General features: G+C 41.5%; 1 long non-coding RNA gene across 1 annotated transcript; it reads right to left on the bottom strand.

Moving 5' to 3' along the window:
• Positions 1–1,156: 1,156 nt before the first annotated feature.
• LOC117188401 lies at positions 1,157–2,289 on the bottom strand. Its single transcript, XR_004472571.1, has 2 exons — positions 1,903–2,289; positions 1,157–1,583 (listed from the first exon to the last, which is right to left on the bottom strand). It is a non-coding gene; the product is annotated as an uncharacterized LOC117188401 (long non-coding RNA).
• Positions 2,290–16,288: the final 13,999 nt, after the last annotated feature.

Raw genomic sequence — 16,288 nt, forward strand, 5'->3', positions numbered from 1 at the left:
AGTGTACAGTTACATATAAATAGGACTTCTGCGAAGAGGTGTCTGTCCACGCGTCCGACGTAATAGTGTAGCCATTACCTTTCATTAAGGCTATTTCTTCTGTGACAGCTTGAAGTTCCTTATTGTATATGTCTGTGACGTTACGCGATATCCTTGTTGGATGAGATAGCAGTTTGCTAACGTTTATGTTTTATTCCAAAAAGGACCTCCAATATCAAGGGCTACTGATATAACGTCCTGAATTGCTGATAATACTAAATGGTCGACAATTTTGAACGACCCACTTCGTCACGACCTTTGTCGTTTCGGCATCTACAACAGGTTCAAAAACGTTACCATTTTCTTCAGATTTGGTAGCCTGGCAACAGTAAATTTGAATTACATTGCTGTCATCTCCAACGACATGACCAAAAACTTTCCACACCTTGCTTTTACCACGCTTTTGTATTGGCCACCCATTATTTATGCTTTTATATCGGCTGGTAATTCGACGCCAGATGGTGACAAGGACTGTGAATCAAATGTGCATATAATATGTAGCATATTGGATATTACCAAACCTTCACGGAATGCTGAGCAGGTGATGGTTCGTCTCCCGTCCGGGCACGTGCTTGTTCCGGCTTCCGTCTCATCGGCAAGAAATGGGGGGGTTTTTTATTTCCCAGAACGGACGGGACACAGCTCTACTCCAACAATCATAATACTGACACAGTAACGTTCATTAAAATTTCACGTGCAAGCGAAGTATCGACACAAATATGTACAAGAGCAAATACACCTAACTACACACACACGGACACATACACACATACAAGTCGTGCCACGGTGTTGTTGTGACCACTCATGCCCACCCTACCATGATCACCGCTCTCGGTTCATCCGGTGATCCCATAAAGAAGGCTCTTACAGCCTCCTATCCAACCCCATTACCCTCCTTTGCCCAGCATGGTCCCCGCATATAGAACTCTAACCCCGATTCATGTTAAATCCTATATTTCATATTGAGCAATAGCACATGCATCGCACTAGTAAACTCATAAATGATTAACTCTTAATAATACACTTTAGATTGAAATTTAAATTACAAATTGAAAGAAGGGAAGGGTACATATCTCCAGCTTTTATGTTAGGCAAATAGATAATAATAATAAATAAATATGCAAAAGGGAATGTAAAAACTGTGCGCCGCGATCGTTATGGCAGGTCAGTTATTCAAGTGCATTAGCGAAAGCAACCGCAAGTAGAAAGCATAAAAGAACGTCAGAGCGACCAGCCTCGCATCTTCCCTTTTGTGCCTTGTTCTTAAGAGGGCTGGTTCTTATGCGCGGCGTAAGCGCTTATGGTTGCCAGCAGGGCATAATGGAGAGCGCACAGCCTCTCTTAAGCGACGAAGCCCCTGACTACGTGAGGTTTTTTTTTTTTTCGGTCATGCAATAAATAGTTGCTCATAACAAACAAACTCCAATATTTTATCTTTATGTTTTGGGATCACTTACGACCTTCCTTTGATTTGTTTTAATAAATGCGTTGAAACAGCGATGAAAGCGCTTCCATGGACTGCGGCAACGTTCCTAAAACGAAAGCTGGAGAAATACTTTTACAAAAAAAAACTCACGCTCTCCTCTGCCGTTTAACCGTTGTTCACTTTCGCCCTGTCACACATTCCACTTGCTATTTCTTCCGAACAGAATTTAAAAACACAACCAAAAGAAATTTACTAAGCTAATTACACTAATGACACTATAGCATAAAAATAGGAATCAGCGGTTACACTGATGGATATAAAAAAAAAACGACAGTCGTTGCCGCCGGCTTCACATCTGGGCACTCCTCGGCACTTCGTATGGGGAAACGAAAATAGGTCGAGACCCAGATCTATATTTCGGGTAGAAATTGGCTGACCGTTTACATAGCTTTAATAATTTCCGCAGAATTGGACGGCCTCCAATATATCTCGGGTTCGTGACACATAAGTGGCTCGCGCCCGCAAAGCGACTGATGAGCCGATCTTTTACGCCTCCCGCTTTGTGCTGCTCGGCCTAGCGCTGGGAATTTTTGGTACGGAGCTGTAGTTGGGCGAGGAGCATAAGTCCCATGCCGCGGGCGGAGGCCCTAATATCGGGGAAATTGTTGTTGCGAGCTTTCGTATTGAGGTTCAGACAGGTACCCAAACGATTGCCCGAAGTTTAAGCCGGTACTAACCGCCAATCTGAAAAATTAATTTCCTACAATAAAAAAAAGCACTACCCTACGCCACGAGTGTATGTGGTGTATATTAGCGACGCTGAAATACATACCAATTCAAATTGGCACTTAACACACTTTTACTTTATAAACGCACAATATTTCTTTCTTTTTGCTGTATTCAGCTGTTAAGATCTTTTCCCGGTTTTTATTCCTCTTTTTTTTCTTTATACTTGGACTGGACAAATATAGCACGTCTGTCTTCGCCAACAGTTTTTCTTCCAAGAGACCGAGGCTAGATCTGCACAGTCTGAGACCCCCCAGTACAGCGTTAAACTTGAGAATCCTCCATTTTCGAATTGACGCCGTAATTATTTTACAAGTTTAAACTCAAAAAACAGAAAAAAAACCCGCTCTCCTTCGCTTACCTTTTAACTTGAATTGAGGCGGCAAAGTTGTGTAACATAGGGAGACCAATATCCCTTCTTGGTACTTTTCCAAATGTTCCCTTTTGTGGATCCCAGTATTTATACCTTTTTTTTATACGTTACTCTTTCAAACCACTTCAAATATTCGAATAGAAACATACGCATACATTTTTCTACTAAACATACATAATCAAAAGAACCAACAATCGAATATTACATTTTCAGTAATTAGCAAACAGTACAAGCACCGACACAAAATTCAATGCAAAGGGCCTTCTCGTTAGCTTTTTGAAGTTTTAATTTCTTTCGATTCGAGAGACACCACACACACTCTCTCTCTGTCACAACGTTTTTCGTAACAGTGTGAGTGCGAGTCATACGAAATGACAGGGAGTACCTTGACGATTATGCCTTGAGTCAATGAGTCAGCAAATGAAGGAAAGAAAATGAATTGAAAGATAGAGTGAAAAGGAGACATGAATCATGTTTTAATACTGTGCACAGTGTGATTCCTAGCTGTTAACACGAATTAGTGTGTACTCGTGCAGGGCTCTAATTCGTACTATGCACAGTGTGCATAGTGTCATTTGCTGGGAATCGCACACACACCCGCTTTTTTTGACATTTCAACTGAATCATGACTCTAGCTCATACATGAGAATGTTGTCAATGTGTTTTTATAGACAGTATGAAATATTGATAGTGTTCGAGTAGCACACGATTCAGTTAACCGAGTTGGGATAATTTTTTGATTACTGTGGGGTAACATTGGGGCAAGACCGGCTATCCCATCCCAGGGCTGAGTGTTTCCCAAGCCCTCAGGTCGCACAATATACCAACTGATTGGACATCTCGAACAATTGAAACAACAAAAATAATCGACAAAAAAATTAGAAACGGATTCTACTCGACAAACAATATCCCATGTACTTCCCCTAACATAGACGTGGACCAGGTTGAGGTATTACCTCTGACGTACCCACCCTACCTGAAAACTAGATCATAATGTTCTGAATCTCCCTGCCATGTGCAGCAGTCTTCTCACCCTCTCGCTGTTGTGGCTCCTCCTCCTCCCATTCGAAAAAATTAGCAATTTATTATTTTCCTTATAATTTCCATCTGAATTTCATAATTTTACATATGGATACCTGTACTAACCTACGCCTGCCTATTCATGCCTTTCTCAACTTATTCTTACAGGTAGTTATATAAATAAACAGATAACTAATATAATAAATATAAATAATTACATATATGTATATAAGGAAGAATATATAAATAAATATGGACGGACTTAAATTAGGATTTTAACAATTAAATAAAAAAAAAAAATGTAAGTAAATAAGATAACTAATGATATTCTCTCGCTCCCTAGCAGGGCGAGGGACCCGAACTACATGGCCAGGATAGTTCAGCGAGACCAGAAAAAAGCAAGCCAGGATGGCAGAACTGTGCCCAATTCTCCATGGATTTGCAAAAAATATTAAGTTTGGCGTTTCTTTTCTCCTCATTTGGAGCAGACTCAGGGTCTTCTTCCCGTCCCGCTGGTCAGCTCTAAAGGTTCTGGTGTTTCCCTGATCCTGGTCTCCTGGAAGCACAGATTTCTTTTCTTTTTATAGAGTGATGGCCACTATTCCATCCTCATCCCACACCCTTTTTTTTTTTTTTTTTTAATGAAACTTCACGTCACTTTCTTAGTCAACCGGCGCGCATTCACATGCTCCTCTGTTGCGGATTTTTTTTAATCTGGCCCCCTCTTTCTTCTTCCCCCTCTTCTCTTGCCCTTGAACTAGGTTCATGGCCTGATTTGGGATGCGTGAGTTGGCTCCGGGACTCCGCTATGAGAAGAGATCGAAAATCTTCTCTCGTAACGGAGTCGAAAAGCGCACGGATCTCTCGTACTCCAGGATCCCCCGACCAGGTGGTGCCACTCCTCGCTAAGCTCTTCCCCTTAAATTTTGGCCATACCACTCTGTCTAAAACTATTTACCCCCTCTAGTGCTGTAGTTCATTAACGAACGAACAAAAAAAAATTTTCATGGAAATGAACGAACTGAATAAGTTTATCTTATTCGTTATTTTTCAATGAGCTTTTTCATTTTGTTGTGGCGGACACTAGCAAGAAAGTTTAAAGGCAAAAAAAAACTGTTTTAAAATGTCGCTTAAACGTAAATTTAGTGATTTATATAATCAGATCGACGCTCTAGATAAAAACGAGGGGGAACGTTGTGAGTTGCTGCGGACACCGCAACTCTACGGTTATACCCGATACTAAGTCAGTATGGCTCTCCTCCGGCAGACGCCGCTAATATTGAACGACACGACAAAGAGTGCGTGCGAGAGAGACAGAAAATCAGTCTGAGCGTGACGTCGGGGGCTGCGTAGCCACTGCAAATTGATTTGTTCCTTTCTGATCCGATCTGATCCAGATTCAGCAATCTGATAGATATGGTCATTATCTATGATTCTGCGTTTTTAGTTTTCTCGAATGTGCAATATTGTGGATGCAACAGATTTTCGTCTTTTGTGGGGGCGGAAGGGGGTGGGGCGAAATTCTGAGATATACGTTTTATAGTGAGATCTAACAGAAGTGCGGATACCAAATTTGGTTACTCTAGCCTTAATAGTCTCTGAGATTTGTGGATGCCCCAGATTTTCGTCCTTTGCGTGGGCGGAAAGGGGCGTGGCGAAATTTGGACACGAAACGGTCAAGGTCCGATATCACAGGAGTGTGGATACCAAATTTGGTTGCTCTGGCTCTTATAGGTTCTGAGATCCTTGAACTCATATTTTGCAATTGGCAAAACCGACCATGAAACCTGTGTGTTAGAGAGAGACAGAGCGAGAAAGAATGAAATTGTTTTCTTGATTCTGGCTATAATAATTATACGATCTGGTTCAGATCTTGCACTGTAGAAGATATAGTCATCTTCTACGATTCTGAGTTTTTAGTTTTATACTATCTTTAAAAATGTAGATGCCACAGATTTTCGTCCTTTGTGGGGGCGGAAGTGGGCTGGGCGAAGTTTTGAAATATTTTTGTAGCAGTGACATATCACAGAAGTCTGGATCCAAAATATCGTTGCTCTAGCTCTTATAGTCTTTGAGCACTAGGCGCTGAAGGGGACGGACGGACGGACGGACGGACGGACGGACAGACGGACGGACGGACAGACGGACAGACAGACAGGGCTCAATCGACTCGGCTATTGATGCTGATCAAGAATATATATACTTTATGGGGTCGGAAACGAATCCTTCTGGACGTTACACACATCCACTTTTACCACAAATCTAATATACCCCAATACTCATTTTGAGTATCGGGTATAAAAATAACTGCATTTGTTCAGAAGCCCCCGACACAGCTAGTGCGAAGGATTTCCAAAGGCCAACCTGACCGTTCTCTTTCGTAGTGACCAGACGTGTTTTTGTTTTGCACTCCGCTTCTTTTCCATTTATTTTGCAAATACAGCCGGTGTTTTTCAAAATAAACCTTGATAAAATCCCCACTTAACCTACAGTAAAAAATCTGTTCTTTAACGCAAGTCATGCCTATTGTTTTCATAAAAACTTAATTTTTATACCCGATACTCAAAATGAGTGTTGGGGTATATTAGATTTGTGGTAAAAGTGGATGTGTGTAACGTCCCGAAGGAATCGTTTCCGACCCCATAAAGTATATATATTCTTGATCTGCATCAATAGCCGAGTCGATTGAGCCCTGTCTGTCTGTCCGTCTGTCCGTCACGTCCACTTCCGCCCCCACAAAGGGCGAAAATCTGTGGCATCCACAATTTCAAAGATACAAGAAAACTGAAAACGCAGAATCGTAGAGGATGACTATATGTTCTAGAGTGTAAAATCTGAGCCAGATCGTATAATTATTATAGCCAGAAGCAAGAAAACAATTTCATTCTTTCTCGCTCTGTCTCTCTCTAACACACAGGTTTCATGGTCGGTTTTGCCAATTGCAAAATATGAGTTCAAGGATCTCAGAACCTATAAGAGCCAGAGCAACCAAATTTGGTATCCACACTCCTGTGATATCGGACCTTGACCGTTTCGTGTCCAAATTTCGCCACGCCCCTTTCCGCCCACGCAAAGGACGAAAATCTGGGGATCCACAAATCTCAGAGACTATTAAGGCTAGAGTAACCAAATTTGGTATCCGCACTTCTGTTAGATCTCACTATAAAACGTATATCTCAGAATTTCGCCCCACCCCCTTCCGCCCCCACAAAAGATGAAAATCTGTTGCATCCACAATATTGCACATTCGAGAAAACTAAAAACGCAGAATCATAGATAATGACCATATCTATCAGATTGCTGAATCTGGATCAGATCGGATCAGAAAGGAACAAATCAATTTGCAGTAGCTACGCAGCCCCCGACGTCACGCTCAGACTGATTTTCTGTCTCTCTCGCACGCACTCTTTGTCGTGTCGTTCAATATTAGCGGCGTCTGCCGGAGGAGAGCCATACTGACTTAGTATCGGGTATAACCGTAGAGTTGCGGTGTCCGCAGCAACTCACAACGTTCCCCCTCGTTTTTATCTAGAGCGTCGATCTGATTATATAAATCACTAAATTTACGTTTAAGCGACATTTTAAAACAGTTTTTTTTTGCCTTTAAACTTTCTTGCTAGTGTCCGCCACAACAAAATGAAAAAGCTCATTGAAAAATAACGAATAAGATAAACTTATTCAGTTCGTTCATTTCCATGAAAATTTTTTTTTGTTCGTTCGTTAATGAACTACAGCACTAGAGGGGGTAAATAGTTTTAGACAGAGTGGTATGGCCAAAATTTAAGGGGAAGAGCTTAGCGAGGAGTGGCACCACCTGGTCGGGGGATCCTGGAGTACGAGAGATCCGTGCGCTTTTCGACTCCGTTACGAGAGAAGATTTTCGATCTCTTCTCATAGCGGAGTCCCGGAGCCAACTCACGCATCCCAAATCAGGCCATGAACCTAGTTCAAGGGCAAGAGAAGAGGGGGAAGAAGAAAGAGAGGGCCAGATTAAAAAAAATCCGCAACAGAGGAGCATGTGAATGCGCGCCGGTTGACTAAGAAAGTGACGTGAAGTTTCATTAAAAAAAAAAAAAAAAAAAGGGTGTGGGATGAGGATGGAATAGTGGCCATCACTCTATAAAAAGAAAAGAAATCTGTGCTTCCAGGAGACCAGGATCAGGGAAACACCAGAACCTTTAGAGCTGACCAGCGGGACGGGAAGAAGACCCTGAGTCTGCTCCAAATGAGGAGAAAAGAAACGCCAAACTTAATATTTTTTGCAAATCCATGGAGAATTGGGCACAGTTCTGCCATCCTGGCTTGCTTTTTTCTGGTCTCGCTGAACTATCCTGGCCATGTAGTTCGGGTCCCTCGCCCTGCTAGGGAGCGAGAGAATATCATTAGTTATCTTATTTACTTACATTTTTTTTTTTTTTTTAATTGTTAAAATCCTAATTTAATTCCGTCCATATTTATTTATATATTCTTCCTTATATACATATATGTAATTATTTATATTTATTATATTAGTTATCTGTTTATTTATATAACTACCTGTAAGAATAAGTTGAGAAAGGCATGAATAGGCAGGCGTAGGTTAGTACAGGTATCCATATGTAAAATTATGAAATTCAGATGGAAATTATAAGGAAAATAATAAATTGCTAATTTTTTCGAATGGGAGGAGGAGGAGCCACAACAGCGAGAGGGTGAGAAGACTGCTGCACATGGCAGGGAGATTCAGAACATTATGATCTAGTTTTCAGGTAGGGTGGGTACGTCAGAGGTAATACCTCAACCTGGTCCACGTCTATGTTAGGGGAAGTACATGGGATATTGTTTGTCGAGTAGAATCCGTTTCTAATTTTTTTGTCGATTATTTTTGTTGTTTCAATTGTTCGAGATGTCCAATCAGTTGGTATATTGTGCGACCTGAGGGCTTGGGAAACACTCAGCCCTGGGATGGGCTAGCCGGTCTTGCCCCAATGTTACCCCACAGTAATCAAAAAATTATCCCAACTCGGTTAACTGAATCGTGTGCTACTCGAACACTATCAATATTTCATACTGTCTATAAAAACACATTGACAACATTCTCATGTATGAGCTAGAGTCATGATTCAGTTGAAATGTCAAAAAAAGCAGGTGTGTGTGCGATTCCCAGCAAATGACACTATGCACACTGTGCATAGTACGAATTAATGTGCCTGCAAATAAATAAAAGCAAGAAAGAACAATTGTTTTCCTCATTTGCCTCACATTACGTGAACAATTTAATACACTCTGCAAGGGTATAAGCACGTACCTGTTGCAGATTCACCTTTAATGCAGATCATTTCCAACAAACGGTTTTTCAAGCGTCTTTTAAATGTATAGTGTAAAGTTACATATAAATAGGACTTCTGCGAAGAGGTGTCTGTCCACGCGTCCGACGTAATAGTGTAGCCATTACCTTTCATTAAGGCTATTTCTTCTGTGACAGCTTGAAGTTCCTTATTGTATATGTCTGTGACGTTACGCGATATCCTTGTTGGATGAGATAGCAGTTTGCTAACGTTTATGTTTTATTCCAAAACGATCTCCAATATCAAGGGCTACTGATATAACGTCCTGAATTGCTGATAATACTAAATGGTCGACAATTTTGAACGACCCACTTCGTCACGACCTTTGTCGTTTCGGCATCTACAACAGGTTCAAAAACGTTACCATTTTCTTCAGATTTGGTAGCCTGGCAACAGTAAATTTGAATTACATTGCTGTCATCTCCAACGACATGACCAAAAACTTTCCACACCTTGCTTTTACCACGCTTTTGTATTGGCCACCCATTATTTATGCTTTTATATCGGCTGGTAATTCGACGCCAGATGGTGACAAGGACTGTAAATCAAATGTGCATATAATACTCGAACCAACAATCGAATATTACATTTTCAGTAATTAGCAAACAGTACAAGCACCGACACAAAATTCAATGCAAATGTCCTTCTCGTTAGCTTTTTGAAGTTTTAATTTCTTTCGATTCGAGAGACACCACACACAGTCTCTCTCTGTCACAACGTTTTTCGTAACAGTGTGAGTGCGAGTCATACGAAATGACAGGGAGTACCTCGACGATTATGCCTTGAGTCAATGAGTCAGCAAATGAAGGAAAGAAAATGAATTGAAAGATAGAGTGAAAAGGAGACATGTTTTAATACTGTGCACAGTGTGATTCCTAGCTGTTAACACGAATTAGTGTAAAGGATTATAAAAAAAAACCGTACCACAAGCAGGAAATTTTGATTTGGTAAAATATAGTGAGTTTAATGTGGAATATATATTTTATGTGATTATATTTAACTCTGACGAACTACTGGCTGACAAATCAAGAAAGTCAGACTGTTGACTACCTCTTCGTTCCGTAGTACGGAAATCCGTATCTACTCCTACGTATGCTTCCAATTCTGCGGAATGGTTGTCATTGTCAGGATCGATATTGGGAGCCTCACATTTATAAGCCATTTCGCTTATAATTAGCATAAGGCATATAATATTAAGTCACTCTAAGCTGCAGTATCTCGCAGTTAAGCAAACCTTTAGTATCCGGTACTGAAGTCACAATTATAATACTTTTAGGAGGCCAATAGGCAAGTTTTTATTTTGCAAGACATAGCCAAAATCCCGCCAGACGGCCAGCTCACCCACACCGAAGAAGAAGCGGCAGCCCACGAAAAGGGAGAGAGTACGCCGCTCGGCCGGCCACACCGTGAGATCCGTAGCGAACCAAAGCAACGAAGCGACTCTCTTTCGGAAATGTCCCATTGACCCGAAAACCGAACACTGAGCGCAGGCAGGAAAGTGTAAGACATCGGATTGCCACGTGAAACGGAGGCAGGAGAACTGGACTCGGTACTCAGACCACCTCAGTCGTGTTCTCCCTGAGATTCCACTTGAGGAGGAGATTTCGAGGGAGGCCACGTCACCTCTCGTTAAAACATTCACCGAAGCCTGCAATAAGGCGCTCGATAAATCCTGCTCTCTGGCAAGAGCAGAGGCCGAAAGAAACCTGAATGGTGGACTCATAAATTGAGGGATTTCCGGAAAGCCTCCCGGAGACTCTTTAACAAAGCTAAGGCTGAGAACGTTGAGCGGTACTGGGCCGAATACAAGGTCAGTCTGTCAACTTACAAAAAATGAACTTAAACGAGGGGGAACGTTGTAAGTTGCTGCGGAGACCGCAACTCTACATTTTTTTTTTTAATTTCTTGGACGTTGACATGCAATGACTGCATTTTTCAAGAGGCGATGCAGTTACTGCACCGTCAAGTGGCCCGTGTGAAACCAGCAGAAGGCTGTTATGCGCGGATCCCAGGCAAAACGCAGCCCTCCTCCCGCCCAACCGACCGAGGGGCGCTGCCGCATGACGCACGGTGCGTAGTCAACCCGAACGCGAACATGCAAGAAAGATAGCTATTAGACTAACATTCGAGGAAAATTAGCACTAAACTTACTAAAAAACCAAGCATGCAATCAAAATACAAATACCACTACAATTACTAATTACTAGAAAGGTGTGTAAGGATTAATAATTTAATAAGAGGAAGAGAATTAGTGGTGGATATAATATGGTAGAGGGAATTATAATACGAGCATAAGACCCTAAACGGTTCATGCAAGGAATAATTCGATCTACAAAGTGGAAGGAACAACGGTATAAAATTTCTAGTCAGTCTAATAGGAATCGTGAAGTTTATGCGGCTCAACAGATCAGGGCTGTCTATGTCACCCCTGATCAAGTTGTGCATAAATATCACACCAAGCATTTTTCTACGGTTAACTAAGGATGGGAGGTTTTCTAATAGTAGTCTACTAGAGTAAGATGGGAGTCTTACACCCGCATCCCAGTTAAGGCCCCGCAGAGCAAAGAGTAAAAAGTTCTTCTGTACTGATTCTATACGGTCCTGGTGTACTTTGTACTGAGGGCACCATACACAGGAGCCGTATTCTAAGATCGGACGAACAAGCGAGGTATAGAGAGTCTTTGTTATATAGGGGTCGTCAAATTCCTTTGACCACCTCTTTATAAACCCAAGCACGCCCATGGCCTTATTTACCATGGTAGAAATGTGTTCGGAAAACTTTAACTTGGGGTCCAACATAACACCCAGATCATCCACCAGGGTAATTCTCTCAAGAGAACCACCAAATAGGGTATAGGGAGCCAACAAAGGGCTAGAACGATGAAATGTCATAACTTTGCATTTCGAGGCATTAAGGTGTAACAAGTTTGCACAACACCATGACTGAAAGTTATTAAGATTTTCGTCCTTTGCGGGGGCGGAAGGAGTGTGGCGAAATTTTGAGACCAAACGGTCAAGGTCCTATATCACAGGAGTGTGGATACCAAATTTGGTTGCTCTGGATCTTATAGGCTCTGAGATCCTTGAACTCACAATTTGCAATTGGCAAAACCGACCATGAAACCTGTGTGTTAGAGAGAGACAGAGCGAGAGAGAATGAAATTGTTTTCTTGCTTCTGGCTATAATAATTATACGATCTGGCTCAGATTTTACACTCTAGAACATATAGTCATCCTCTACGATTCTGCGTTTTAAGTTTTCTTGTATCTTTGAAATTGTGGATGCCACAGATTTTCGCCCTTTGTGGGGGCGGAAGTGGACGTGACGGACAGACGGACAGACAGACAGGGCTCAATCGACTCGGCTATTGATGCAGATCAAGAATATATATACTTTATGGGGTCGGAAACGATTCCTTCGGGACGTTACACACATCCACTTTTACCACAAATCTAATATACCCCAACACTCATTTTGAGTATCGGGTATAAAAATTAAGTTTTTATGAAAACAATAGGCATGACTTGCGTTAAAGAACAGATTTTTTACTGTAGGTTAAGTGGGGATTTTATCAAGGTTTATTTTGAAAAACACCGGCTGTATTTGCAAAATAAATGGAAAAGAAGCGGAGTGCAAAACAAAAACACGTCTGGTCACTACGAAAGAGAACGGTCAGGTTGGCCTTTGGAAATCCTTCGCACTAGCTGTGTCGGGGGCTTCTGAACAAATGCAGTTATTTTTATACCCGATACTCAAAATGAGTATTGGGGTATATTAGATTTGTGGTAAAAGTGGATGTGTGTAACGTCCAGAAGGATTCGTTTCCGACCCCATAAAGTATATATATTCTTGATCAGCATCAATAGCCGAGTCGATTGAGCCCTGTCTGTCTGTCCGTCTGTCCGTCCGTCCGTCTGTCCGTCCGTCCGTCCGTCCGTCCGTCCGTCCGTCCGTCCCCTTCAGCGCCTAGTGCTCAAAGACTATAAGAGCTAGAGCAACGATATTTTGGATCCAGACTTCTGTGATATGTCACTGCTACAAAAATATTTCAAAACTTCGCCCAGCCCACTTCCGCCCCCACAAAGGACGAAAATCTGTGGCATCTACATTTTTAAAGATAGTATAAAACTAAAAACTCAGAATCGTAGAAGATGACTATATCTTCTACAGTGCAAGATCTGAACCAGATCGTATAATTATTATAGCCAGAATCAAGAAAACAATTTCATTCTTTCTCGCTCTGTCTCTCTCTAACACACAGGTTTCATGGTCGGTTTTGCCAATTGCAAAATATGAGTTCAAGGATCTCAGAACCTATAAGAGCCAGAGCAACCAAATTTGGTATCCACACTCCTGTGATATCGGACCTTGACCGTTTCGTGTCCAAATTTCGCCACGCCCCTTTCCGCCCACGCAAAGGACGAAAATCTGGGGCATCCACAAATCTCAGAGACTATTAAGGCTAGAGTAACCAAATTTGGTATCCGCACTTCTGTTAGATCTCACTATAAAACGTATATCTCAGAATTTCGCCCCACCCCCTTCCGCCCCCACAAAAGACGAAAATCTGTTGCATCCACAATATTGCACATTCGAGAAAACTAAAAACGCAGAATCATAGACAATGACCATATCTATCAGATTGCTGAATCTGGATCAGATCGGATCAGAAAGGAACAAATCAATTTGCAGTGGCTACGCAGCCCCCGACGTCACGCTCAGACTGATTTTCTGTCTCTCTCGCACGCACTCTTTGTCGTGTCGTTCAATATTAGCGGCGTCTGCCGGAGGAGAGCCATACTGACTTAGTATCGGGTATAACCGTAGAGTTGCGGTGTCCGCAGCAACTCACAACGTTCCCCCTCGTTTTTATCTAGAGCGTCGATCTGATTATATAAATCACTAAATTTACGTTTAAGCGACATTTTAAAACAGTTTTTTTTTGCCTTTAAACTTTCTTGCTAGTGTCCGCCACAACAAAATGAAAAAGCTCATTGAAAAATAACGAATAAGATAAACTTATTCAGTTCGTTCATTTCCATGAAAATTTTTTTTTGTTCGTTCGTTAATGAACTACAGCACTAGAGGGGGTAAATAGTTTTAGACAGAGTGGTATGGCCAAAATTTAAGGGGAAGAGCTTAGCGAGGAGTGGCACCACCTGGTCGGGGATCCTGGAGTACGAGAGATCCGTGCGCTTTTCGACTCCGTTACGAGAGAAGATTTTCGATCTCTTCTCATAGCGGAGTCCCGGAGCCAACTCACGCATCCCAAATCAGGCCATGAACCTAGTTCAAGGGCAAGAGAAGAGGGGGAAGAAGAAAGAGGGGGCCAGATTAAAAAAAATCCGCAACAGAGGAGCATGTGAATGCGCGCCGGTTGACTAAGAAAGTGACGTGAAGTTTCATTAAAAAAAAAAAAAAAAAAAAGGGTGTGGGATGAGGATGGAATAGTGGCCATCACTCTATAAAAAGAAAAGAAATCTGTGCTTCCAGGAGACCAGGATCAGGGAAACACCAGAACCTTTAGAGCTGACCAGCGGGACGGGAAGAAGACCCTGAGTCTGCTCCAAATGAGGAGAAAAGAAACGCCAAACTTAATATTTTTTGCAAATCCATGGAGAATTGGGCACAGTTCTGCCATCCTGGCTTGCTTTTTTCTGGTCTCGCTGAACTATCCTGGCCATGTAGTTCGGGTCCCTCGCCCTGCTAGGGAGCGAGAGAATATCATTAGTTATCTTATTTACTTACATTTTTTTTTTTATTTAATTGTTAAAATCCTAATTTAAGTCCGTCCATATTTATTTATATATTCTTCCTTATATACATATATGTAATTATTTATATTTATTATATTAGTTATCTGTTTATTTATATAACTACCTGTAAGAATAAGTTGAGAAAGGCATGAATAGGCAGGCGTAGGTTAGTACAGGTATCCATATGTAAAATTATGAAATTCAGATGGAAATTATAAGGAAAATAATAAATTGCTAATTTTTTCGAATGGGAGGAGGAGGAGCCACAACAGCGAGAGGGTGAGAAGACTGCTGCACATGGCAGGGAGATTCAGAACATTATGATCTAGTTTTCAGGTAGGGTGGGTACGTCAGAGGTAATACCTCAACCTGGTCCACGTCTATGTTAGGGGAAGTACATGGGATATTGTTTGTCGAGTAGAATCCGTTTCTAATTTTTTTGTCGATTATTTTTGTTGTTTCAATTGTTCGAGATGTCCAATTAGTTGGTATATTGTGCGACCTGAGGGCTTGGGAAACACTCAGCCCTGGGATGGGCTAGCCGGTCTTGCCCCAATGTTACCCCACAGTAATCAAAAAATTATCCCAACTCGGTTAACTGAATCGTGTGCTACTCGAACACTATCAATATTTCATACTGTCTATAAAAACACATTGACAACATTCTCATGTATGAGCTAGAGTCATGATTCAGTTGAAATGTCAAAAAAAGCAGGTGTGTGTGCGATTCCCAGCAAATGACACTATGCACACTGTGCATAGTACGAATTAATGTGCCTGCAAATAAATAAAAGCAAGAAAGAACAATTGTTTTCCTCATTTGCCTCACATTACGTGAACAATTTAATACACTCTGCAAGGGTATAAGCACGTACCTGTTGCAGATTCACCTTTAATGCAGATCATTTCCAACAAACGGTTTTTCAAGCGTCTTTTAAATGTATAGTGTAAAGTTACATATAAATAGGACTTCTGCGAAGAGGTGTCTGTCCACGCGTCCGACGTAATAGTGTAGCCATTACCTTTCATTAAGGCTATTTCTTCTGTGACAGCTTGAAGTTCCTTATTGTATATGTCTGTGACGTTACGCGATATCCTTGTTGGATGAGATAGCAGTTTGCTAACGTTTATGTTTTATTCCAAAACGATCTCCAATATCAAGGGCTACTGATATAACGTCCTGAATTGCTGATAATACTAAATGGTCGACAATTTTGAACGACCCACTTCGTCACGACCTTTGTCGTTTCGGCATCTACAACAGGTTCAAAAACGTTACCATTTTCTTCAGATTTGGTAGCCTGGCAACAGTAAATTTGAATTACATTGCTGTCATCTCCAACGACATGACCAAAAACTTTCCACACCTTGCTTTTACCACGCTTTTGTATTGGCCACCCATTATTTATGCTTTTATATCGGCTGGTAATTCGACGCCAGATGGTGACAAGGACTGTGAATCAAATGTGCATATAATACTCGAACCAACAATCGAATATTACATTTTCAGTAATTAGCAAACAGTACAAGCACCGACACAAAATTCAATGCAAATGTCCT

This window comes from Drosophila miranda, chromosome 3 (assembly GCF_003369915.1).
Source record: "Drosophila miranda strain MSH22 chromosome 3, D.miranda_PacBio2.1, whole genome shotgun sequence".
Taxonomy (NCBI): domain Eukaryota; kingdom Metazoa; phylum Arthropoda; class Insecta; order Diptera; family Drosophilidae; genus Drosophila; species Drosophila miranda.